The 27,386-nt window shown below is 37.2% G+C and overlaps 1 pseudogene; it reads right to left on the bottom strand.

Moving 5' to 3' along the window:
- Positions 1–16,242: 16,242 nt before the first annotated feature.
- On the bottom strand, positions 16,243–17,210 carry LOC111139380 (annotated as a pseudogene).
- Positions 17,211–27,386: the final 10,176 nt, after the last annotated feature.

The following is a 27,386-nucleotide window of genomic DNA, read 5'->3' as shown; positions in this document are numbered from 1 at the left end:
TATTTTATAGTTTAGAAACCTGTATTAGTGGCGATTTAAACTGAAATCTACTATATTTTCAGCTACTAATAAGTTCTAGGAAGGCAAGCTTTATAATCACATATTTCTGTTATGTTGTTATGTGGTTCTAAAGATGTCTTTTTTTTAAATTTATTTATTTGACAGAGAGAGAGATCACAAGTAGGCAGAGAGGCAGGCAGAGAGAGAGATCACAAGCAGGCAGAGAGGCAGGCAGAGAGAGAGGAAGGGAAGCAGACTCCCTGCTGAGCAGAGAGTCCCATGTGGGGCTTGATCCCAGGACTCTGGGATCATGACCTGAGCTGAAGGCAGAGGCTTTAACCCACTGAGCCACCCAGGTGCCCCTCTAAAGATGTCTTTACTTTGAAAACAACAGCCACCAAGTCCTGGATGGCATGATAAGAACTTTGAAAGGATTCAGACACCTTAGTTACTGAAGTCTCCTTTATTGTAGATGCCATCAAGCTGTGTCACCTCTCCCAGTCTATGGAACACTTTGGGAGAGTGGGGGGGGGGAATGCTTTGTGGATATGGTCCATGTTTCGTCCTGCAGACCTTTGCCGGAATCAAAACCTGGAACAATGCTGAAATCACACAGAGTGACAGAATGTTTCATAGCCATCTTCCCCTGGAACGGAAGCAACAACTGCTCTATTTAGTACCTGTGATTTGTGACTTTTCAGTATCTAAGTTGCAATTCTCTATTTTAACTATTTTACTTTAAACTGATCATTATTTTTTATCCAAATGTGTAAACATATGATTGTCCTTACGTTTTGTATTATAAAAAATACAATTATTGGTGCCTGCTTGGCTCAGTCATTAAACATCTGGCTTCAGCTCTGGTCATGATTTCAGGGTCCTTAGATGGAGCCCCGCTTTGGGCTCCCAACTTTATGTGTAGCCTGCTGCTCATTCTCCCAATCCCCCGCTTGTTTTCCCTCTCTTGCTGTGTCTCTCTCTGTCAAATAAATAAAATATTTAAAAAAAATAAATAATTCATTCTGTTCTAATGCATTGGTGTTAGAGTCATAAATTAATTTTTCTTTTGCCCTCTCAAAACACACTGTTGTGTTCACATTGTAAGGAAATATAACTATGGTAGCAAGAGTTTTTCCACACATTCAAGATTCATGACATAAAACGTTTTCTGTCACCGGGCTGTGCCAATCATGTGACTGTCCATAGAGGCACAGAATTCAATGCACAAACATGTAACTCTGAGATATAATTCTCTAAGTTTGTGGAAGATGCCAAGCTTTCTGACAGTAAGTAAGACTAAGATGCCAGCCTGGAAAGCAGACGTGGCTAAGGGACTCCAGAAGGATGATGAGTGCCTTGTATAACACTTATGAAAATGACAGATATGAAGGAATTAAAATCACCCATTTTCATGGTAATGAGCCTAGCTAGCAATTGCATCATTTATTGTCACTATTAGTTAATACTTACTCTGATGATTAATTTTATTAGCCAACTTGACTGCCCACAAGGTGTCCAGATTAAACATTTCTAGGTGTGTCTGTGAGGTATTTCTGGATGAGATTGACATTTATATCACTGGGTTGAATAGGACAGATGCCCTCCCCAAAGCGGGTAGGCATCAGTCCATCTCTTGAGGACCTTCACAGAATAGGGTGGGGGAAGGAGAAATTCACCCCTATTTTCCTGCCTCACTGTTGAGCTGGGACATCTCATCTCATCTTGCTTCAGGAAAAGATGGGGGTGAACTGAACTACCAGCTTTCCTGGGTCTTCATCTTACACATGGCAGATCACAGGACTGTCATTGGTCTCTTTCTCTGGAGAACCCTCACTAAAGCAGTTACCTAAAATTTACTTAATGAATGGCAGCAGTGAACATAACATTCAATGGTAGAAGGAGAAAGGAGAGATTCTGCTCCCCAAAGAAGAAAATTACCTCTCAGGAGGAAAACCTCTCATATGTGCTTTTCTCAGCTGGTCATATGGAATTCTAACCTACTCGCTCCTATACCTGATGTTAGAAATAGTAACAAAAGCATCTATAATCTAGTTAGAAAAAGAAACAGAGTTGGGAGATCTCGTCCAAATTCTAGCTTTACTGTTACTGAATGTGGCCTTGGCAGGGCTCAGTCCCTTCTTCTTTAAAATAAGTTAAAAATACTTACCTCATCTAGTTGATGTGTATTATATGTAGTTAGGTATTCACCTAATGAGGTTTAAAATTTCCTTTTATTATCCCATAAATTATAAACATTAATTGTTATCTTTCTGTTCAAGTTTCTACATTATTTGATATTTCTTTCCTTCAAAGTTGACTACTTGGAAGCATAGTGCTACAGACTGATGCCTATGTCCCACCTAAATTTATATGCTGAAGGTTTAATTTCCAATGCATGGTATTAAGAGGCAGGCACCTTTGGGAGTTGATTTAGGTTTGGATGAGATCATGAAATTGAGGCCCTCTAGGATGAGATTAGTGCCCTTATAAGAAGAGAACAGAGATATCGAGTTACATCACCATCTCTCCCTCTCTTCTCCATTCTCTGGTCTCCTCTCCCTCCCATGGAGACACAGAAGATGATGGCCAACCACGAGCCAAGGGAACCCTCAAGCAGGAACTGAATTGGCTTGCACCCAGATCATAGACATCCACAGCCTCCAGAACTCTCAGAAATCAAGGTCTGATGTTTAAACCATCCAATTTAGGGTATTTTGATATGGCAGCCAGAGCTGAGTGAGACAGATAGCATCCATTCTTTTGCATGTCAATTTTTCCTTATCAAACTCAAAGAAATAAAACTCCTTTTATTGCTTTACACCTCCTTTCACCTGGTAAAACATAACTAATTGGCTTCTGTACCTAAAAGTGCAGAATATACTTTCCTCTTCTGAACCATAAGAAACTATTTGTGAACTATACAAGATATGGATTCTGACCACCATTGTACAGACAAAGAAACAAACTACACTCACTAGTGTGGAGATGACACCAGAGAGAACAGAGGCTATTTCTGATTAATCTGATTCAGATTTTGATAATTTTATACTCCTCTAAGACAAAAAAAAAAAGGCCTGATTTTATCAACTTGCTTTGTGAATAACACAAGAAAAAACTTCAGGAAAATACTGGTTTATCCACAGGCATAATATTTTCTCAGTGTTATAGAGTAAAATAAAGGCTTACTCACAAAGAACTTTCCTTCAAACCAAACCATAAGACACACACGTGGCCAAAGATGGCTCTTGGGGGTGTTGTACCATGAGCTGCAATTAAGAGATTTGGACCCAGCTAATGCAGAAAGACGAGACAGAATGAAATGGTCAACAACAGCTGCTACATTTTAATATGTTGAAGCTATTTTAAAATCCCATTGGTCCAAATGACTTTCTGTGTCTTTGAGTCTTTCTTTCATATCCCAACAACCATCTTATTCAAGGAGTTTTCAATTAGTATGGGAAACCAAAGGGTCAGAGTGCCTGAGTATGACACAAATGATCCCTAACCGAAATTACTCTAATACATGCTTGCATTTCATTCTGTAAAAACTGTTCTATCAGGGGGAGGAGTCAGGATGGCGGAGAAGTAGCAGGCTGAGACTACTTCAGGTAGCGGGAGATCAGCTAGATAGCTTATCTAAAGATTGCAAAACCTACAAATCCAACAGGAGATTGAAGAGAAGAAGAACAGCAATTCTAGAAACAGAAAATCAACCACTTTCTGAAAGGTAGGACTGGCGGAGAAGTGAATCCAAAGTGATGGGAAGATAGACCACGGGGGGAGGGGCCAGCTCCCGGCAAGCAGCGGAGCAACGGAGCACAAAATCAGGACTTTTAAAAGTCTGTTCCACTGCGGGACATCACTCCAGAGGCTTAACAGGGGTGAAGCCCACGCAGGGTCAGCGTGGCCTCAGGTCCCGCAGGGTAACAGAAGGATTGGGGGTGTCTGAGTGTCACAGAGCTTACAGGTATTAGAACGGGGAAGCCGGCTACAGAGACAGAGCCGAGGAGTGACTCTCAGCTCGGGGTTACCTTGAACCGGTCGAAGGCTCCGTCAGCTCGGAGCGCAGCCTGAGGCCAGGGTGATGGGAGTAATTGGGCGCTGTTCTCTTAGGGCGCACTGAGGAGTGGGGCCCTGGGCTCTCGGCTCCTCTGGGCTGGAGACAAGGAGGCCGCCATCTTCATTCCTGTCCTCCAGAACTCTATGGAAAGCGCTCAGGGAACAAAAGCTCGAAAGCAAACCCGAGCAGATTACTCAGCCCGGCCCCTGGTAAGGGTGGTGCAATTCCGCCTGGGGCAAAGACACTTGAGAATCACTACAACAGGCCCCTCCCCCAGAAGATCAACAAGAAATCCAGCCAGGACCAAGTTCACCTACCAAGGAGTGCAGTTTCAATACCAAGGAGAGCAGCGGGATTCCAGAGGAGGAGAAAGCAAAGCACGGAACTCATGGCTTTTTCCCCATGATTCTTTAGCCTTGCAGTTAATTTATTTTTTTTTTCTTTTTCAATTTTTTTTCTCTTCTTCTCCCAAATTTTTTTTAACTTTTACCCTTTTCTTTTTTAATGTTGTTTAACTAGTTTATCTAATATATATATATATTTTTCTTTTTTATATTTTTATTCATTTTCTTTTTTTTAATTGTTTCTTTTTTCTTTCTTTCTTTCTGAACCTCTTTTTATTCCCTTCCCCCTCCCCCCCTCACAATTTGGGATCTCTTCTGATTTGGTTAAAGCATATTTTCCTGGGGTTGTTGCCACATTTTTAGTATTTTACTTGCTCCTTCATATACTCTTATCTGGACAAAGTGACAAGGCAGAAAAATTCACCACAAAAAAAAAAGAACAAGAGGCAGTACCACAGCCTAGGGACCTAATCAATACAGACATTGGTAATATGTCAGATCTAGAGTTCAGAATGACGATTCTCAAGGTTCTAGCTGTGCTCGAAAAAGGCATGGAAGATATTAGAGAAACACTCTTGGGAGATATAAAAGCCCTTTCTGGAGAAATTAAAGAACTAAAATCTAACCAAGATGAAATTAAAAAAGCTATTAATGAGGTGCAATCAAAAATGGAGGTTCTCTATGCTAGGATAAATGAGGCAGAAGAAAGAATTAACGATATAGAGGACCAAATGACAGAGAATAAAGAAGCTGAGCAAAAGAGGGACAAACAGCTACTGGACCACGAGGGGAGAATTCGAGAGATAAGTGACACCATAAGATGAAACAACATTAGAATAATTGGGATTCCAGAAGAAGAAGAAAGAGAGAGGGGAGCAGAAGGTATATTGGAAAGAAATATTGGAGAGAATTTCCCCAATATGGCAAAGGGAAAAAGCATCAAAATCCAGGAGGTGCAGAGAACCCCCCTCAAAATCAATAAGAATAGGTCCACACCCCGTCACCTAATAGTAAAATTTACAAGTCTTAGTGACAAAGAGAAGATCCTGAAAGCAGCCTGGGAAAAGAAGTCTGTAATATATACAATGGTAAAAATATTAGATTGGCAGCAGACTTATCCACAGAGACCTGGCAGGCCAGAACGAGCTGGCATGACATATTCAGAGCACTAAACGAGAAAAACATGCAGCCAAGAATACTATATCCACCTAGGCTATCATTGAAAATAGAAGGAGAGATTAAAAGGTTTCAGGACAAACAAAAACTGAAAGAATTTGCAAACACCAAACCAGCTCTACAGGAAATATTGAAAGGGGTCCTCTAAGCAAGGAGAGACCCTAAAAGTAGTAGATCAGAAAGGAACAGAGACAATATACAATAACAGTCACCTTACAGGCAATACAATGGCACTAAATTCATATTTCTCAATAGTTACCCTGAATGTTAATAGGCTAAATGCCCCAAGCAAAAGACACAGGGTATCAGAATGGATAAAAAAACAAAACCCATCTATATGTTGCCTACAAGAAACTCATCTTAAACCTGAGGACACCTCCAGATTTAAAGTGAGGGGGTGGAAAAAAATCTACCATGCTAATGGACATCAGAAGAAAGCAGGGGTGGCAACCCTATATCAGATCAATTAGATTTTAAGCCAAAGACTATAATAAGAGATGAGGAAGGACACTGTATCATACTCAAAAGATCTGTCCAACAAGAGGATCTAACAATTTTAAATATCTATGCCCCTAACGTGGGAGCAGCCAACTATATAAACCAACTAATAACAATATCAAAGAAACACATCAACAATAATACAATAATAGCAGGGGACTTTAACACTCCCTTCACTGAAATGGACAGATCATCCAAGCAAAAGATCAACAAGGAAATAAATGCCTTAAATGACACACTGGACCAGATGGACATCACAGATATATTCAGAACATTTCATCACAAAGCAACAGAATACACATTCTTCTCTAATGCACATGGAACATTCTCCAGAATAGATCACATCCTCGGTCCTAAATCAGGTCTCAACTGGTATCAAAAGACTGGGATCATTCCTTGCATATTTTCAGACCACAATGCTCTGAAGCTAGAACTCAATCACAAGAGGAAATTTGGAAAGAACCCAAATACATGGAGACTAAACAGCATCCTTCTAAAGAATGAATGGGTCAACCAGGAAATTAAAGAAGAATTGAAAAAATTCAAGGAAACAACTGATAATGAAAACACAACGGTTCAAAATCTGTGGGACACAAAAAGGCAGTCTTGAGAGGAAAATATATAGCGGTACAAGCCTTTCTCAAGAAACAAGAAAGGTCTCAGGTACACAACCTAACCCTACACCTAAAGGAGCTGGAGAAAGAACAAGAAAGAAACCCTAAACCCAGCAGGAGAAGAGAAATCATAAAGATCAGAGCAGAAATCAATGAAATAGAAACCAAAAAAACAATAGAACAAATCAACAAAACTAGGAGCTGGTTCTTTGAAAGAATTAATAAGATTGATAAACCCCTGGCCAGACTTCTCAAAAAGAAAAGAGAAAGGACCCAAATAAAAAAAATCATGAATGAAAGAGTAGAGATCACAACTAACACCAAAGAAATACAGACAATTATAAGAACATACTATGAGCAACTCTACACCAACAAATTTGACAATCTGGAAGAAATGGATGCATTCCTAGAGACATATAAACTACCACAACTGAACCAGGAAGAAATAGAAAGCCTGAATAGACCCATAACCTGTAAGGAGATTGAAACAGTCATCAAAAATCTCCAAACAAACAAGAGTCTAGGGTCACGGCTTCCCGGGGGAATTCTACCAAACATTTAAAGAAGAACTAATTCCTATTCTCCTAAAACTCTTCCAAAAATTAGAAATGGAAGGAAAACTTCCAAACTCATTTTATGAGGCCAGCATCAGCTTGATCCCAAAACCAGACAAGGATCCCATCAAAAAAGAGAACTACAGACCAACATCCTTGATGAACACAGATGCAAAAATTCTCACCAAAATACTAGCCAATAGGATTCAACAGTACATTAAAAGGATTATTCACCACGACCAAGTGGGGTTTATTCCAGGGCTGCAAGGTTGGTTCAACATCCACAAATCAATCAATGTGATACAACACATTAATAAAAGAAGGAACAAGAACCCTATGATACTCTCAATAGATGCTGAAAAAGCATTTGATAAAATACAGCATCCCTTCTTGATCAAAACTCTTCAAAGTGTAGGGATAGAGGGCACATACCTCAATATTATCAAAGCCATCTATGAAAAACCCACCACAAATATCATTCTCAATGGAGAAAAACTGAAAGCTTTTCCGCTAAGGTCGGGAACACGGCAGGGATGTCCATTTTCACCACTGCTATTCAACATAGTACTAGAAGTCCTAGCCTCAGCAATCAGACAACAAAAGAAAATTAAAGGCATCCAAATCCGCAAAGAAGAAGTCAAACTATCACTCTTTGCAGATGATATGATACTATATGTGGAAAACCCAAAAGATTCCACTCCAAAACTGCTAGAACTTGTACAGGAATTCAATAAAGTGTCAGGATATAAAATCAATGCACAGAAATCAGTTGCATTTCTCTACACGAACAACAAGACAGAAGAAAGAGAAATTAAGGAGTCAATCCCATTTACCATTGCACCCAAAACTATGAGATACCTGGGAATAAACCTAACCAGAGAGGCTAAGAATCTCTACACAGAAAACTATAAAGTACTCATGAAAGAAATTGAGGAAGACACAAAGAAATGGAAAAAATGTTCCATGCTCCTGGATTGGAAGAACAAATATTGTGAAAATTTCTATGCTACCTAAAGCAATCTACACATTTAATGCAATTCCTGTCAAAGTACCATCCATTTTTTTCAAAGAAGTGGAACAAATAATCCTAAAATTTATATGGAACCAGAAAAGACCTTGAATAGCCAAAGGAATATTGAAAAAGAAAGCCAAAGTTGGTGGCATCACAATTCCGGACTTCAAGCTCTATTACAAAGCTGTCAGCATCAAGAAGTATGGTACTGGGACAAAAACAGACACATAGGCCATGGAACAGAATAGAGAGCCCAGAAATAGACCCTCAACTCTATGGTCAACTAATCTTCGACAAAGCAAGAAAGAATGTCCAATGGAAAAAAGACAGCCTCTTCAATAAATGGTGTTGGGAAAATTGGACAGCCACATGCAGAAAAATGAAATTGGACCATTTCCTTACACCACACACGAAAATAGACTCAAAATGGATGAAGGACCTCAATGTGAGAAAGGAATCCATCAAAATCCTTGAGGAGAACACAGGCAGCAACCTCTTCGACCTCAGCCACAGCAACATCTTCCTAGGAACATCGCCAAAGGCAAGGGAAGCAAGGGCAAAAATGAACTATTGGGATTTTATCAAGATCAAAAGCTTTTGCACAGCAAAGGAAACAGTTAACAAAACCAAAAGACAACTGACAGAATGCGAGAAGATATTTGCAAACGACATATCAGATAAAGGGCTAGTGTCCAAAATCTATAAAGAACTTAGCAAACTCAACACCCAAAGAACAAATAAACCAATCAAGAAATGGGCAGAAGACATGAACAGACATTTCTGCAAAGAAGACATCCAGATGGCCAACAGACACATGAAAATCACTCGGCATCAGGGAAATACAAATCAAAACCACAATGAGATATCACCTCACACCAGTCAGAATGGCTAAAATTAACAAGTCAGGAAATGACAGATGCTGGCGAGGATGCGGAGAAAGGGGAACCCTCCTACACTGTTGGTGGGAATGCAAGCTGGTGCAACCACTCTGGAAAACAGCATGGAGGTTCCTCAAAATGTTGAAAATAGAACTACCCTATGACCCAGGAGTTGCACTACTGGGTATTTACCCTAAAGATACAAACGTAGTGATCTGAAGGGGCACGTGCACCCGAATGTTTATAGCAGCAATGTCTACAATAGCCAAACTATGGAAAGAACCTAGATGCCCATCAACAGATGAATGGATAAAGAAGATGTGGTATATATACACAATGGAATACTATGCAGACATCCAAAGAAATGAAATCTTGCCATTTGCGACGACATGCATGGAACTAGAGGGTATCATGCTTAGCGAAATAAGTCAATCAGAGAAAGACAACTATCATGTGATCTCCCCGATATGAGGGAGAGGAGATGCAACATGGGGGTTAAGGGCGTAGGAGAAGAGTAATTGAAACAAGATGGGATTGGGAGGGAGACAAACCATAAGTGACTCTTAATCTCACAAAATAAACTGAGGGTTGATGGGTGGTGGGGGGTTGGGAGAGGGAGGTGGGGCTATGGACATTTGGGAGGGTATGTGCTGTGCTGAGTGCTGTGAAGTGTGTAAACCTGGCGATTCACAGACCTGTACCCCTGGGGATAAAAATATATTATGTTAATAAAAAATAAAATAAAAAAAAAAGAACTTTTCTCTAGGTAGTTTTTTCTTTCTCATCCTTCGCCTGACCTGTCAATACGTGAACATGTGTTTGCAGTCACATCTCATCAGTGAGTTTGTCAGTGGGAGGTCATAGCCAGTGATAGGTCAGGGATCGTTTCATGGGTCAGGACTGTATTTCACATTACTGGTTGCTTCTAAAAGTTATCAAACACAGGTGGCATGCTAAATAACAGTGCAGTGAATATCTTCTTGTGAGCCCTATTGTTTGAAATTCTCTGTTATTTGAAATGTAAATGCACAATTTTATAAAGGAGTAAAATATGTCCCTATTTAATAATTATTGTGAATGTGGCCAACTGAATAAAAACAATAAAGTTCAATTAACTAAAAACCAAGGGAGTAAATTGATAGTTAAGACAAAAGTATTTACTATGGATGAAACTTAGAGTTTTTTTCTTGAACAAATGTTTATGAATCACTAAATGATAATGAGTAGCAGAACACTATAATTAATTCTAGCGCTTGTACCATTAGGTGCTTTGCTAGCTTTCATAGCAAATAGCAAAATTCGTACTAAGAATATAACATTAATAAATGTATAAGTTTCCCCTATTTAATTTCTATTTGTCCATATTCAGAAATTGTAGGGAAAGTTGGAGAAAATGAGGAACCCACAATGTATTTCCTCCTTGCCAATCAAACTTCAGAACAATGCACATCATTAGAAAGTTTTAGGTACATTCTATACTATTTTCTGCCCACAAGCAATGAGTTACATGTAGTGCTCTTTATGCTACTACTTCACTACCAAGAGGAAGAATAATTATGGCTACTACTTCACTAATGATGGTACTACTTCACTAGCAAGAGGAAGAATAATATTATGTTAAAATTGCTAAGTGTTAAAATCTTTGTTCTCTGAACATTGACTGAAGCTATTAACACCATGGAATGAATTTAGAAGGGAAGAGTGAATGTAAAACTCTATCTTAATTTAAAATTATCAATCCATTTTATTATGATGATTTTTAGTATTAAATTGAAAAGCTTGAGCTCATTGGGCATATCAGTAATTCTTTTATGCTGTCAGATGTCAGGGGATTCCTTCTGAGTCACCACACTACTTGGGGCACTATCTGGCCCCTCTCAGTAGCACATGTCAAGAGATTATTGACTCTCTGGGTTCAGGGTCATGAAATCCCAGATACTGATTTAAATAGCATATTATCCAGATGGAACTTTTACCCAGGATTTATGATTCTGTAAATATATAACCTAGTCTTTTTTTTTTAAAGATTTTTTTAAATTTATTTGTCAGAGAGAGAGAGAGAGAGAGAGAGATCGAGAGAGCAAGCACAGGCAGATAGAGTGGCAGGCAGAGGCAGAGGGAGAAGCAGTCTCCCTGCCGAGCAAGGAGCTCGATGTGGGACTCGATCCCAGTATGCTGGGATCATGACCTGAGCCGAAGGAAGCCGCTTAACCAACTGAGCCATCCAGGTGTCCCTATAACCTAGTCTTAACGGTGATTCACCACACCCATATTCTTTCTTCCTCACAATCTTTCCCATTATTTCTAAGGTTTTAGGTGTCTTCCAGTATATTTTTGGTATGTTTCAAGTTTTTACTTAAATTCTAATTACCTAACACTTAATGTAATATTGGCTTCAGGAATAGAATTTAGTGATTTATCACTTACATGCAATATCCAGTGCTCATCACAGTAAGTACCTTCCTTAATACCCATGACCAATTTGACCAATTTCCTCCAGACCTCCTTCCATCAATCCTCAGTTTATTCTCTATATTTAAGAGTATTTCATGGTTTTCCTCCCTATATTTTCCTCTTCTATGTTAATATGTTTTGTTTCTTAAAGCTCACATATGAATGAAATCATATGGTATTTGTCTTTGACTGACGTAATTCAGCTTGGGCACATGAACCACAACAGCCAAACTATGGAAAGAACTAAAATGTCCATTGATAAATAGATTAAAAATATGTGGTACATATATATACAATTACGATTACTCAGCCATGTGCAAAGACATGGATTGAGCTAGAGTGTATTATGCTAAGCAGAAGAAGTCTTCCAATGTCTAAGGGCTCATGTAAAAATATTCTTCCCTGGAGACTTCCATGTTTTCTTTACCATTCTTACTTGCTTCTATCTCTTGCTCTGAACAGACAGCTCTGTTGGTGCATCCTGTTTGATGCACTGCTTTGCTGTCTCAGTTTATATTTGTCCTCTGCACCTGAATATGACTTACTCATCTATCTACTCATCTATCCCTGACCTATTCCCTAGTGTCTCCCAGGGTCCACTTCTCTCACCTTATTAAACTTTATTAATTTCACAACACCCAAAACAGAACACTGTCGAAGAAATATTTCACATTGAACATACTGGGCTCACTGACTCCCCAGACTACCCAAAAGCCCCAGCTCATTGGTGCCTATCAATTGCTGAGAATATCCAGGGGTCTCTTTCAGAGTCACTTAAGCCAGATTAAATGAGAGCCATTGGTATATGCCCAAATCCAGGAATTTTCTCCAAAGTAACTGAGGTTTTTCAGAGGGAAATGAAATAAATAGTTTGGGAGGACCAAGGAAAAACAGGGAAGACTCCTGCCACCTTAGAGCCCTGTGTCATGCAGCTTCTGTGGGAGAAAATACCCATCCTTTAATGGATGATATGGGCTGCCATATCCCCAGAGCACAGCTGGGGAGGGAAATGAAGGGAATATGAGGAAATTGTGTGGAGTGGGATGGGGCTACTGAGACAGACAGGAATTCCTCAGGGTACAGCAGAAAAATCCTGGTGTCAGAGAGAGAAGGAAAATGCCTACTTCAGATTGATTAAAGAAAGTGAGATGAAACAATTGTTAAAGAAGAAAAAGTCCTGCATTTCTGGACCCTTTCCCATTATACTCTCTGTTCTTAGCATATTTTATTCCCATCTTCAGGGCCTGAGAGTATATTGTCTCTTAAAGGAACAATGTATGGCCTGCCTCTTACATTAGATATCAGCTTTAGTGAAGGCCACTTACTGCAGCACTGAGAATCTTCCGGGTGTTTGTGGAGTCAATGAATGAATCTACTTATCCCACACACAGCCTACTACAGAGAGATATATAAAAACAGGGTCTGGGTTATCTAAGCGATTATGCTATTTTTATTCTTGATAGGTTCATAAGTCAACTAAATGATAACCAAATAAACTAAATATGACAGTAAATGTACCAAAACATTCAGTTAATTTACTGACCTTACACATAAGTATTATTACAGCTACACATTAGTGAGTATTTTTGAATATCGGACAAGACTTTAAGCATCTAGCATTGATTAACATTTTACAGTTGTTAATTACTTGTCATTGAAGATCTGTGTGGTTCCCACAATATTAAACAACATGCCTAGGTTATCTGGATTAACTAAGGGTTCAAGCCCTGAAGTTCTGGTGTCAGAATTCACATTCTAATGTAAAGACCACTTTTCCCAGAAATTTTTACTTATTTAACCAAACAAAGGGGACTCATTGGCAACATTTTGTTCTTTAGGAAGAGAAAGGATGGTTAAGTCATATAGGTTTGCGTGTTGTTTGTGTATGAGGGGTGTTGTGAGTATCTAGCCCTACTTTCACAACTGCCCTTTCCTAACTGCAAGCTGCTTAAAATCAGGTAACTCAATTCAGATCTGTGTGAAGGGGAGCCATGATTTTTGCCCAAATATACCTGTCTACATTTTTCAAAAAGCGAGAACACTGAATGTACGTCTGACTTATGGTAATCATTAAATTGAGAATATGAAAGTGAAATGTTAAGCAAAATTGCCAACATAATTAATGAATGAAAGACATTTTATGTTTATCCTTATTGTTGTTACTTATATCTTATGATGTTAAACTATTTTTACTCCATTTCAATGAAAGTTTAAGTAATTCACTTTATATATCTGAATGTGACTATATTAATAAAATATTGAATGAAATTAACTTTGGATCAAAGTACAACTATGTTTAGAGGAACAGACAAGGTTTAAAATACAATCAATTCTTGAGCTCAATTGGAAATGCTAAAGTGTGGCATTCAGGTTTGAGACAAATTCAACTAGATCTTCTTGTTTGCTGTTAGTTTTAATTTAATTTTATTATTTCACTGTTCCATGATTCATTGTTTATGCATTGCACCCAGTGCTCCATGCAGTACCTGCCCTCCTTAATACCCACCACCAGGCTTCTTAACTCTGTAGATTTCATTTCCAAAACATTGAAGGAACCTGCAAAACTGGAACTTTCCATCCTCCCTGATATTATTTTGTTTTGATTACTCCTTTTTCTTATTTAGGTGAGATACAGAATAAATTCCTGACTAAAATGCTGTTTAAAAAAAAAAGTTACAAAATTGACTTCCAAACTTCTTTTTTAATCTATTGTCTTAAAGTACATTCTGCATTTTACTGTTAAAGACTTTGAATGGCACATAAATATAAATTTGTAAATATAAAGATACATTAATAAATATCCATCTATTTATCTATAGATCTAAAGATATATAGATGGATATTTATAAATATATCTTTATATATGCCTATATATATATAAACAATTTATTTATTTATTTGACAGAGAGATCACAAGTAGGCAGAGAGACAGGCAGAGAGAGAGAGAGGAGGAAGGTGGCTCCCAGCTGAGCAGAGAACCCCATGTAGGACTCGATCACAGGACCACGAGATCATGACCTGAGCTGAAGGCAGAAGATTAACCCACTGAGCCACCCAAGCACCCTAAATATCTATATATTTATAGTTATTTTCCTTGAAAAAAAATTCCTTAAAGGTGTCAAATTTCTTGGCCAGAAATCATTGTAGGTATATAATCATTTATCAGTGAAAGTCATATATATGTAAATATATATGTGTGTGTGTGTGTGTGTATATATATATATATATATATATATATATATATATATATGTATATAATCATTTGCCAGTAAAAGTAGGTATATATGTATAGGTATAAAAATATATGTAGTTATATAATCATTTACCAGTAAAAGTCATATATATATATGAACATATATATATATGAACACCATATCCTTAAATTCTGTCACCTATTTTTTTATCCTTTGTTAGGCAAAAATTACGTACTAGAGAAAAATATAGGAGATTTTCAAGGCATGATACCACCACTGGAATTGAAATATGTGATGATGCATAATTAAAACAAACAAATAAACTTATAATTCTAGCTCAATGGACATTGAAAATGAGAAGAATTGCATAAATCTTACTTTTAATGAAATATGTAACCTTTGATAATTGAATAAAAGCAGATTTGTCAGAAAAATGTATTAACAAGTAACCCAAATATAACTTTATTTTTTAAAAAATTCCAAATAATCCTATGAATGTCATATACTGTTTCCTACAAAACCACCAAGTTGTTTTTGCATTGGAAGCATCTACATGTTTGTTTCTTTCCCCCTAAAAATTAAAATTCATCTTTCACAAAGGAAAACATGCACACAGACAATGAGGTAATGAAAAAGTCCTTGGAAACCCTGATCATCGTGGAAATGCAGAATAAAAATAAAATGAGTTAGTATATCCATACTAGTGTCACTAAAATGAAAAAGGTTGATGTTACCCACAATTGCTGCCAATTGGAGCAAGTGGTACTACCGTGACTCGCTGGTAGGCATGTAATATTGAACAAACATATTAAACTGTTTACTAAAAATTAGTCATGCATCTAACAAATGAAATTAAAACATGTGATCACAAAAAGGAAGTTAAACCTATCTTTGTCATAATAGTTCCAGACTGAAAATAGCTCACATGTTCATCTTCAAAGTGGTAAGTAAACAAAAACTGTTAGATTCAGAGATGGGAATATTATTTAGGAACAAAAAAGAGCAAACTGATCACAAATGTAAAATCATGGCAGAATCTTTAAGAACATACTAAGTTGGGAAAAAGACACATGATATAAAAAATGCCCATTTAGTTAGTGGGTAAGTTACAAGTCCATATTATTGAAATTTGTTGAGCAATGAGTTTTAAGATATACGACAATTTAAAAGAAACTACAACTGACATTGAAAATTGTTTGACTACTTAGTTCATTCTTTGAACAAATACTTATTGTATGGTGTGGCATAAAAACGTTTTAATGATCTGTGATCAACAAAATTTTAACAATCCCCATATGGATGTGATGATGACAACCTAGGAAAATATCCAAACTATGAAGGTTTGTCTGCATTTCAATGTAAAATAGTAACAGATATAATGCATATATACCTTTTCTCTAGGAAATCCCACAGAGTCACTTTATACAGCCTTTAAATCAGGAGCAAATCAATGTGATCTTAGTCATGACTTAAGGCAGCACACTGACACATACGCTTTCTCAGGACTCTCTTGACTTCAGTGTTCCTCATACTGTAGATGAGGGGGTTCAATAATGGAGTGAAGATTGTATAGAAGGCTGACACCACTTTATCACTATTAGCTGACCTGTAAGATTTGGGTTGCATATAGGTAAAAATGGCAGCTCCATAAAAATGTCCCACCACAGAGAGGTGGGAAGAACAGGTGGCAAATGTCTTCTTGCGAGCTTCTCTAGAATGCATCTGGAGAACTGACGCTAAGATGAAAACTATAGGAAATTAGTATGAGAGAAAATGGGACCAGGAACATTAATACACAGCAGCTGTACATCACATACTCAAAAACTAATGTGTCGGCACAAGCCAAACACACCAGAGTAGGGTCCTCACAGAAGAAATGATTGATTTCATGTGCATCGCAAAATGGGAAGCTCAGGGTAGCAGCAGCCTGCATGAGCCCATCAGCTGCCCCCAGGAACCAAGACCCCATAGTCATTCTCAGGCATAATTTCCAGCTCATGAGAATGGGGTATCTCAGTGGGTGGCAAACAGCCACATAGTGGTCATAGGACATGGCTGCTAAGAGGAAGCACTCACCCCCACCCAGAGTGAGGAGGAAGAAGATCTATAACCCACAGCCAGCAGGGGAGATGGACTTCTTGTCACTCAAGTAGTTAGCTGCCATTTTGAGCACAATGGGAAAGACTAGCTTCATGTCCATGAGGGAGAGTTGGCTCAGTAGGAAGTACTTGGGCGTGTGGAGACGAATATCCTGTTGAATCAGGAAAATCATGAGTGCATTGCCCATGAGGGAGGTGAAGGCAATTGTCAGAACCATCACAAAGAGAAACAGATGGGCTTTTGTGTGATGTAAAGAGTCCTAGAAGAATTAAATCTGAGGTGGTGTTCTAGATGTTCATGATTTCAAACGGGAGTGACACTGTAAATGAAGAAAGAAATAACAGTTTTTATCATTTGCAATGGTCTATTTAAAATACATTTTTATTGATAAGCACATGCTTGATAATGATAAAATATTTTTGAAATCTTTCATCTGCCATTTAAAACAATTTACTTGGACATAAAATTAATTTCAACTTTTTTCAAATTATTCTCTTTCAAAGTTTTCAAAATAAGTACCCCCATATTTATTATTGATTCATTAGGATAATAAATATTTTGATCCATTGCAAGGATATGATAACTGTGTCTTTGTACCACATGATACCAACATAAGTGAAGAAAAGGACAGTATTCACATAATTTGTAACTTATGTTAGTGTCTTGTCTTGTATCATGCATAGTTAAAATTCTTAGAAGCTGAGTTACATCAATGTGTTTAACTATATAAAAAGTAGGTCCTTGATACAAGAATTATACATATAAAACAAAGCAATATTTATTGTAAACTGGTGTACTACATGTTAACTTACTGAATTTGAATTTTAAAAAGTATCAAAATGAGATCATCTTTCTTGATATAATTTACTTCAGGAAGGCATTGATTTTTACAAAAAAGATTTACATTTTCAAGTCTAGGAGCTAAAATACTGAGTCTGGATGGACAGGGAAGATGGCAGAGAAGTAGGGGACTCTGTTTCAACTGTGTCCCCTGAATTTAGCTGGATATCTACCAAATCATTCTGAACAGCCACAGAATCAGCCCAAGATAAAAGAATATATATCTGGACTTCTACCAGCAGAATAATGGCTACTTTTTGCAAGGTAAGATGTGCAGTGTCATGAATCTGTGGGGATATATTGGAAGATAGACAGAAAAGGTGGGGGGGCTTCAGATAATTTGGTTCCTGGAAAGTGATATAACACTAGAACACAAAAGTCTCCTGTGTTGAGAACAAGGCAAAATCTTGCAGAGCCATATCGCCTGGGAAACTGCCCTAGAGCAGTGCTCAGACAGAATCCAGGAGCTTCCTGTATGCTTGGGAGCTTGTGGCTGCTCATGGTTTTAGAATTACAAAGGGTAGGGATATGCCAGGGTCTCTAGGACAATCTCTGAGAAGGTCACTGTGGGCATGCACTGGAGGAGGATGCAGTTTTCAGTGGTGCATACAGAAAGAGAGGTTGTCCTGGAGCATTTAGTGAAGAGAGCAGGCTGCAATTTCTCTGCTCTGGGACAAAGTTTTGGGTGTAGCCATTTTTGCTCTGACCCTCAGAAGTGGCAGGAAGAGCTGGTAGAGAACAAAAGCTCAAAAAAACAAGTTTTGATGGAGCCCATACCCCCAACAGGGGGTGGGGCAAATCTGGCCAAGCAGGTTTGCCTGAGAAAGAGTACCACAGGCTTCTCCCCCAGAACACAGGCTGGAAGAACAAGAGGCTGACAACCCTATGGACCCCATAATACTGTAAAATCCCAACACCAGTGGAAAATTGTATATTGAGCTCTAAGCACTGCCTCATGGGTTGTTTATTATTCAGAAACAATTCTCTTTTTCTTTTTATTCCTTCTCTTATGCTTCTAGGTTTTTTTCTTTTTATCTCTGTCATTTCAACTAGATGTTTAGTATATCAACTTATAGTTCACAGTAGTTTCTTAAATTGTACTTTTACACACTTCTGACTTTTTCAGATACATGCTTCATTGTAGCCTTTTTCCCCCTTTCAATATTAACCTTTATATATACTAATTTTACTTCCCTTGTAATTTTGGGAAATAATATCCTCTAACAAACAGACTAAAATACATGCAGGAAAAACTGAAATACCCTACATTGTCCACAATGACAATGTTCACCCCATATTTTTTTTACTTAATTTTAATTTTCATAATATTTAAATTTTATAAATTTCATTCTTGTGTTACATTTTTTTTCTTGTGGATTCTGGCTGCTCCAGATTTTCCTAGGGTGCATTTTGCTTTGGTTGTGGTAGATATATTGGACTCTGTACATTCCCTCAACCATCCCTCAAGAGAATGACTAGGAAGAAGAACTACCAAGAAAGAAAAGAACTGGAGATGATGGCTTCTGCTAAAATCTAATGGATAAGGAAGATGTCAGAGATAGAATTAATAGAAAAAATTATGAAGTCAGTAGCTAGGCTTAAGAAAAGCATTAGTGACAATATGGAATCTCTAAGGACATAAAAGAGATCTAATCATGCTGACATTAAAAGTACTATGAAAAGGATGCAGTCTAAACTGGAAACTTGAACAACCAAGGTAAAAGAGGAAGAACAATGGGTTAGTGAGCTAGAAGATAAACTTATAGAAAGGAAAGAAGCAGAGGAGGATAGGGATAGGCAGCTAGATGCCCATGAGACAGACTTTGAGAGATCAATGGTACCATGAAACATTCCAATGTCAGAATTATTCAGATCCTCGAAAGGGTGGAGAGAGTGGACTAGAAGGTATATTTGAATAAATCATAGCTGAGAACTTACATAATATGGGGAAGGAAACAAGCAGAGAAAAGAGAAAGAGCAGAGAAGACCCCTCCCAAGATCAATAAAAATAGACCAACACATGGCATATAATAGTAAAACTTGCAAATCTTAGAGTCAAGGTAGCTATCCTGAAATCACCCAGGGTGAAGAGATTTATTAATACAAAGAAAGGAAAATCAGAATAACATCAGACCTGCCCACAGATACCTGACACTAAATGAGAAGAACATGCAGCCAATAATACTTTATCTAGCAAGGCTATCATTCAGAACAGATGGAGAAACAAGTCACTTCCAGGACCAGCAGAAATGGAAAGAATATCTGCCACCAATCCAGTCTTGCCAGAAATATTAAGGGGGATTCTATAAAAGAAGAAAGACCCCCAAGAGAAATATAGATGATAACTTTACATCTATAGAGACAGGGACATTACAAACAATATGATGGCAGTAAATCCATATCTCCCAATAGTTACTCTCAACGTCAATGGCCTAAATGCTCTCATGAAATATCACCAGGTTTCAGATTGGATAAAAAGACATGGCTCATCTATATGTTGTCAACAAGAGACCCATTTTGAACCTAAGGACACCTGCAGATTGAAAGCGAGGGGATGGAGAACCATTTATCATCGTAGTATCATGTTGGGGTAATAATTCTCATATCAGAAAAGTTAGATTTTAAACCAAATACTGCAGCAAGAGATGTAGAGGGACACACTATAATACTTAAGGGGGTCTATCAAAAAAAATCTAATGATTGTAAATATCTATGCCCCCACCATAGGAGCAGCTAGCTACATAAACTAGCTGTTAACAAAAATAAAGATTTATATTCATAATACTACATTAATAGAAGGAGACCTCAACACTCTTCTCTCAGCAATTGACAGATCATCTAAGTAGAAGATCAATGAAGAAAACAAGAGCTTTAAATGACACAATGGACCAGATGGATTTTGTAGATATATAGAGAACATTCCACCCTAAAACAACAGAATACCTATTCTTCTCACTTGCACACGGAACTTGCTGAAGAATACACAGCATACTGGATCACAAATCAAGTCTCAGCCAATACCAGAAGACTGAGATTATCTCTTGCATGTTATAAGATCAGAATTCTTTGAAACTAGCTCAATCACAAGAAAAAAAATTGGAAGGAATTCAAACACTTGGACTTTAAAGTACATTCTGCTAAAGAATGATTAGGTCAACCAGGAAATTAAAGAAGAACTTAAACAATTCATGAAACTGATGAAATGAAAACTCAAAAGTAGTAAGAGGGAAATACATAGCCATCCAAGCCTCTCTCAAAAAATAGAAAAAATCCCAAATGCACAAGCTAAACTTATACCTAAAGGATATGGATAAAGAAGAGCAAAGAAAACCTAAACCAAGCAGGAGTAAGGACTAGAGCAGAGATCAATGAAATAGAAACCAGAAAAACAGTATAACAGATCAACAAAACTAGAAGCTGGTTCTTTGAAAGAACTAATAAGATTGATAAGCCACTGCCCAAATATATCCAAAAGAAAAGAGAAAGGACCCAAATTAATAAAATATTGAATGAAATGGGAGAGCTCATGACCAACACCAAGGGAATAGAAACAATTATTAGAAATAATTACCACTAAAAAAATAATTTCCACCAACTATATGCCAATAAATTAAGCAACCTGGAAGAAATGGATGACTTCCTAGAAACTTATAAACTACCAAGACTGAAAGAGGAAGAAACAGACAATTTGAATAGACCAATAACCAGTAACGAAATTGAATCATTAATTAAAAACCTCCCCAAAAACAAGAGTCCAGGACCAGATGGCTTCCTAGGGGAATTCTTCCAAGAATTCAAATAATAAATAATACCTATTCTACTGTAGCTGTTTCAAAAAAAAAAAAAGAAAGAAAGAAAGAAAGAAAGAAAGAAAGAAAGAAAAGAAAAGAAAAAGAAAGAAAGAAAGAGAAGGAAAACTTCAAAACCCATTCTAGGAGGCCAGCATCACCCTGATCCCAAAACCAGGCAAAAACCCCAATACAAAGGAAAATTATGGACCCATATCCCTGATGAACATGGATGCCAGAATACTCAAAAGATCCAACCCAATAGGATACAGCCAGGTGGTGGGTATTAAGGAGGGCATGTATTGCCTGGAGCACTGGGTGTGGTGCAAAAACAATGAATTCTGTTATGCTGAAAAGAAATAAAAAAAAAAAAAGATCCAGCAGTACATTAAAAGGATTATCCATCATGACCAATTAGGACTTATTCCTGGGATGCAAGGATGGCTCAACATTCACAAATCAATGTGATAGAACACATTAATAAAACAAAATACAAGAACCATACAATCCTCACAAATGATGCAGAAAAAGCATTTGACAAAATACAGCTTCCTTTCCTGATTAAAACACTTCAGAGTGTAAATGGTAGAGTGAACGTTCCCAATATCATTAAAAAAAATCTATGAAAAGCCCAGAGTAAATATCATTTTTAACAGGTAAATATTGAGAGTTTTTCCTTAAGGTCAGGAATATGACAGGGATGTCCAGTTTCACCATTATTGTTCAAAATAGTACTAGAAGTCTCAACAGAAAGAAATAAAGACATTCAAATTGGCAAACAATGAATCAAACTCTCTCTTCAGAGACGGCATGATACTTCCTGTGGAAAACCCAGAAGTCTCCACAAACAATAATCAGAACTCATACAATAATTCATCAACCTTGCAGGATATAAAATCAATGCACAGAAATCAGTTTCACTTCTATATACTAACAATGTGACTGAAGAAAGAGAAAATAAGGTATTGATCTAATTTACAATTGCACCAACAATCATAAGATACCTGGGAATAAATCTAACCAAAGGATCTGCACTCTAGAAGCTAGAGAACATTTATGAAAGAAATTGAGAAAGACACAAAGGGATGACAAAACTTTCCATAATCATGTTTTGGTGGAGGAAACATTGGGAAAATGAATCTTCCCAGAGCATCTGCACATTCAATGCAATCCTTATCAAAATTCCATCATCTTTATTCAGAGTTGGGAAAAAAAATCCTAAAATTTATGTGGAATGAGAAAAGACCCTGAATAGCCAGAGGAATGTTGAAAAGGAAAACCAAAGCTGGTGGCATCACAATGCCTGACTTCAAGCTGAATTACAAGTTTTGATCAGCAACATAGTATGTTATTGGTACAAAAATAGACACATAGATCAATGAAAGAGAATTGAAGCTCCACAAACAGATCCTCAACTCTATTATCAGCTGATCTGTGACAAATCAGGGAAAAATATACAATGCAAAAAAGACAATCTCTTCAATAAATAGTGCTGGGGAAATTGGTCAGCTACACAGAGAAAAGTGAAACTGGACCATTATTTTATACCATACACAAAGATAAACTCTAAATGGATGAAACACCTCAATGTGAGACAAGAATCCACCAAAATTCTAGAGAACATTGATAATAACTTCTTCCACATCAGATATAACAGTTTCTTTCAGGACACATCTCCAAAGGCAAGGGAAAGAAAAGCAAAAATGAATTTTTGAATCCTCATGAAGATAAAAGACGTTTTCACAGTGAAGAAATCAATTAACAAAACTAAAAGGCAATTCACAGAATGGGAGAAGATTTTCACAAATGACACTACAGAAAAAGGCCTTATATACAAGATTGTAAAGAACTTCTCAAACTCAACACCCAAAAAACAAATAATCCAGTCAAGAATTGGGAAGAACACATGAACAAACACTTCTCCATTAACGACATACAAATGGCTAACAGACACATGAAAAAGTGTTCATCATCATTAGCCATGAGGGAAATTCATATCAAAACCACATTGAGATACCACCTTACACCAGTTAGAATGGCCAAAATTAACGAGACAGGGAACAAGTGTTGAAGAGGATGTGGAGAAAGGGGAATCCTCTTAACACTGTTAGTGGGAATGCACGTTGGTGCAGCCACTTTGGAAAACAGTATGGAGATTCCTCAAAAAAATAAAAAAGTAGAGTGACCCTATGACCTGACAATTGCACTATTGGCTATTTACTCCAAAGATATATATGCAGTGAAAAGAAGGGCCATGTGTATCCCAGTGTTCATGGCAGCAATGTTCACAATAGCCAAACTGTGGAAAGAGCCAAGATGCCCCTCAACAGATGAATAAATAAAGAAGATGTGGTCCACATGTACAATGCAATATTACCCAGCCATCAGAAAGGATGAATACACAACTTTTGCATCAACATGGATGGGGCTGGAGGCGATTATGCTGAGTCAAATAAGTTAAGAAGAGAAAGTCAATTTTATGTTTTCACTCACTTGTGGAACATAAGGTATAACATGAAGGACATTAGGAAAAGGAAAAGAAAAGTGAAGGGAGGAAAATCGGAGAGGGGAGATGAACCATGAGAGACTGGAATCTGAGAACCAAACTGAGGTTTTGGGGGGAAGGGGATGTGTTGGCCTGGTGATGGTTATTAAGGAGGATACATATTGCATGGAGCACTGTGTGTTATATGTAAACAGTGAATCTTGGAACACTATATCAAAAACTAATGATGTACTGTATGGTGACTAACATAAAAAGGAGTAAAAAATACAAAACCCTGAGATACCAGCTTGCACCAGTTAGAATGGCAAAAATCAACAAGTCAAGAAACAACAAGTGTTGGCGAGGATGTGGAGAAAGGGGAGACCTCTTACAGTATTTGTGGCAATTTAAGCTCGTAGAGCCACTCTGGAAAATGGTATGGACATTCCTCAAGAATTTAAAAACAGACCTACACTATGACCCAGCAATTGCACCACTCAGCATCTATCATAAAGATACAGATGTAACAAAAAGAAATAGGGCACAAACACCCCAATGTTCATAGCAGCAATGACCACAATAGCCCAATTGTGGAAAGACCCAAGACCCCCTTCAACAGATGAATGGATAAAGAAAAAGTGGTCCATATATACAATGGAATATTACTGAGCCATCAGAAATGATGAATACCCACCATTTGTATAAACGTGGATGGAACTGGAGGAAGATTATTTTTAAGTGAAATAAGTTAAACATGGAAAGACAGTTATCATATGAGTTCGCTCCAATGTGGAACAGAAAGAAAAGCATAGAGGACCACAGGGGAATGGAGGGAAAAGTGAATGGGAAGGAATCAGAGAAGGAAGCAAACCATGAGAAAATGTGGACTCTGGGAAACAACCTAAGGGTTTCAGAGGGGAGGGATTTGGGGGGATTGGGTTGCCAGGTGGTGTGTATTGGGTAGAACATGTGTTGTGTTGACCACTGGATGTTATAGGCACTTAATGAATCATTGAACACTACATCAAAAACTAATGATGTACTATATGACAAACTGATCATAATAAAAATAATAAAAATAAATAAAATAAATAAAAAATAGGACATGCCACTCAGAAGAACAAAAACAAATAAATAAAATAAAATAGAATATTTTATGAGGTTCCAGTCTGGCTCAATAAGTTAGGCATTCAAGGGGCACCTGGGTAGCTCAGCCGGGTCTTCAGCATCTGCCTTCAGCTTGGGTCATGATCCCAGTGTCCTGGGATCCAGCCCAGCATCAGGCTGCCTGCTCAGCAGGAAGCCTGCTTTGCTTTGCTTCTCCCCAGCACACTCCCCTTGCTTGTGTTTCCTCTCTTGCTATTTCTCTCTCTGTCAAAAAAAAAAAAAAAAAAAAAGTTAGGCCTCCAAAGCTTGATTTTGGCCCAGGTCATGATCTCGGAGTTGTGAGATCAAACCCTACATCCAGCTCTGTGCACAGCAGGGACTCTGCTTGCCATTTTCTCCCTTTGCCCCTCTATTAGCACTGTGCTCTCTCTATAAAATAATTAAGTCTTTATAGTAAATATATATATATATATATATATGTATTTACATATATATGGAAAAAAGCAAAATATGACATATATATATATATAATGTTTATTAAATAATTACCTTTTTCTTTACAAAAAAAATAGAATAAAATAAATTGTCACAGGAAAGTCTAGCCACAGTCCCAATTCTTGGTAAACAAAACAAAACAAAACACAGAATAAATCAAGGATTTAAGAGTACTGGCATTTTTTTTTTTGTTCTGCTTCATTATATTCCACAGCTTATTACTAGTTCCACTATTTAACATTTATCTTATTCTACACTGTTAGGTGTTGATAGTCCCTGCTTTTAGATGGTAAACGTTTTTTTCTTAAAAAATAATTTCTCCAAATTTTTATTTAACTTTCATTAGTTAACCTACAGTGTAATATTAGTTTTAGATGTAGAATTTATTGATTCATCACTTACATACAACAGCTGGCTGTCCATCAGAGCAGGTGCCCTCCTTAATCCCATCACCCATTTAAACCATCTCCCACCCAGCTCCCCTCCTGTAATAGATTGCAAATTTCTTTAGAGTGGTCACAATATGTTATTTGTTAATTTTTGGTAGACAAAAGAATACCAAATTAATTAAAAAAAAAACTTAAATAAAAGAATGCCATGTATCAAAAAGGAAAGTTGTTGAAACAGTACCACTTTTTTACATTTTTATTTATTTTTTTAATTTCTTTTCAGTGTTCCAGGATTCATTGTTTATGCACCACACCCAATGCTCCATTCAATACTTGTCTTCCATAATACCCACCACCAGGCTTTTGAATTTAGTTTGTACTTGACAACCATAAGGAAAATAGAGAATTCCTAAACAATCATTTTTCTCCATACAAAAGTAGAAACTAATTTAACATGTCCAGCATAATATAGGTATGTCTGCACATAACTATAAAATCTGTAAGTTTCTTAAAAGCATAAAATATCTATGTTATCTATCAACTACACCAGACATTCTCAAAGTGTAATCTGGGGACAACTGGGAGTCAGGGGCTCTTTGTGGGAATCTGTGCAGTAAAAAGCATTTCCATAATAATACTAAAAATAATAAAATATAATAAATAAAATAAAAATAAAATACTGGGTCTGCAAAAGGAAGCATAACTTAATTTGGAATTGTTAATGTATTTAGTTAACTTTACTAAGTTATACACTGAAAACAGTAAGGACCTTAGACTATTTCCATCAATGCAGCACTGTATTAGTAAATGAAGACTTTCACTAAAAAAGCAGTTTGTGTAATGAGATAGTTTCCCCTCAAATTCACAGAAATACAGTGTTACTGAGTAAAGAAGAGAAAACAAAAAATTCTTAATTCTTTATTCACTCAGAGAAGTAAATTATTTTTTTCTGCAGTCCAAAGAGAATATAATTTTTTAAAGGAATGTTCATTTTTGATCTGTTTAGCTTATCTAATAAACAAAATCATAGCTGCAGACGTGGGGATATTTGTTCTTTCTCAAATATATGGTGTAATTTGATGAAGTTACAAAGCAGGAGTCAACCTCTTCCATGGGCATTCCCTTTACTCCCACTTTACACAGTCGTCCCTTCCTCTAATGCCATTCAGGATGGAGAAATGTTGTGCAAAAGGCTTACTCATTCCCTAACTCCATTGCTTAAGCATCATTACTGCCCTGACAGTTCTCTATTTGACACTTTTAGTTGTTGATTTCAAAATTAGTCATGATGAAAATAGACTTACTCTTTGCCAAATGTGTTTTGTGTTTGGGAAAAATTATGATCTGCACATCCTCATATCTCTAAAATGCAGTCTGTACCCCTAGTACCTAAATGAA

This window comes from Enhydra lutris, unplaced genomic scaffold (genome assembly GCF_002288905.1).
Source record: "Enhydra lutris kenyoni isolate GAN:26980312 unplaced genomic scaffold, ASM228890v2 scaffoldscaffold103, whole genome shotgun sequence".
Taxonomy (NCBI): Eukaryota; Metazoa; Chordata; class Mammalia; order Carnivora; family Mustelidae; genus Enhydra; species Enhydra lutris.
This window is presented reverse-complemented; position numbering and strand designations above follow the sequence as displayed.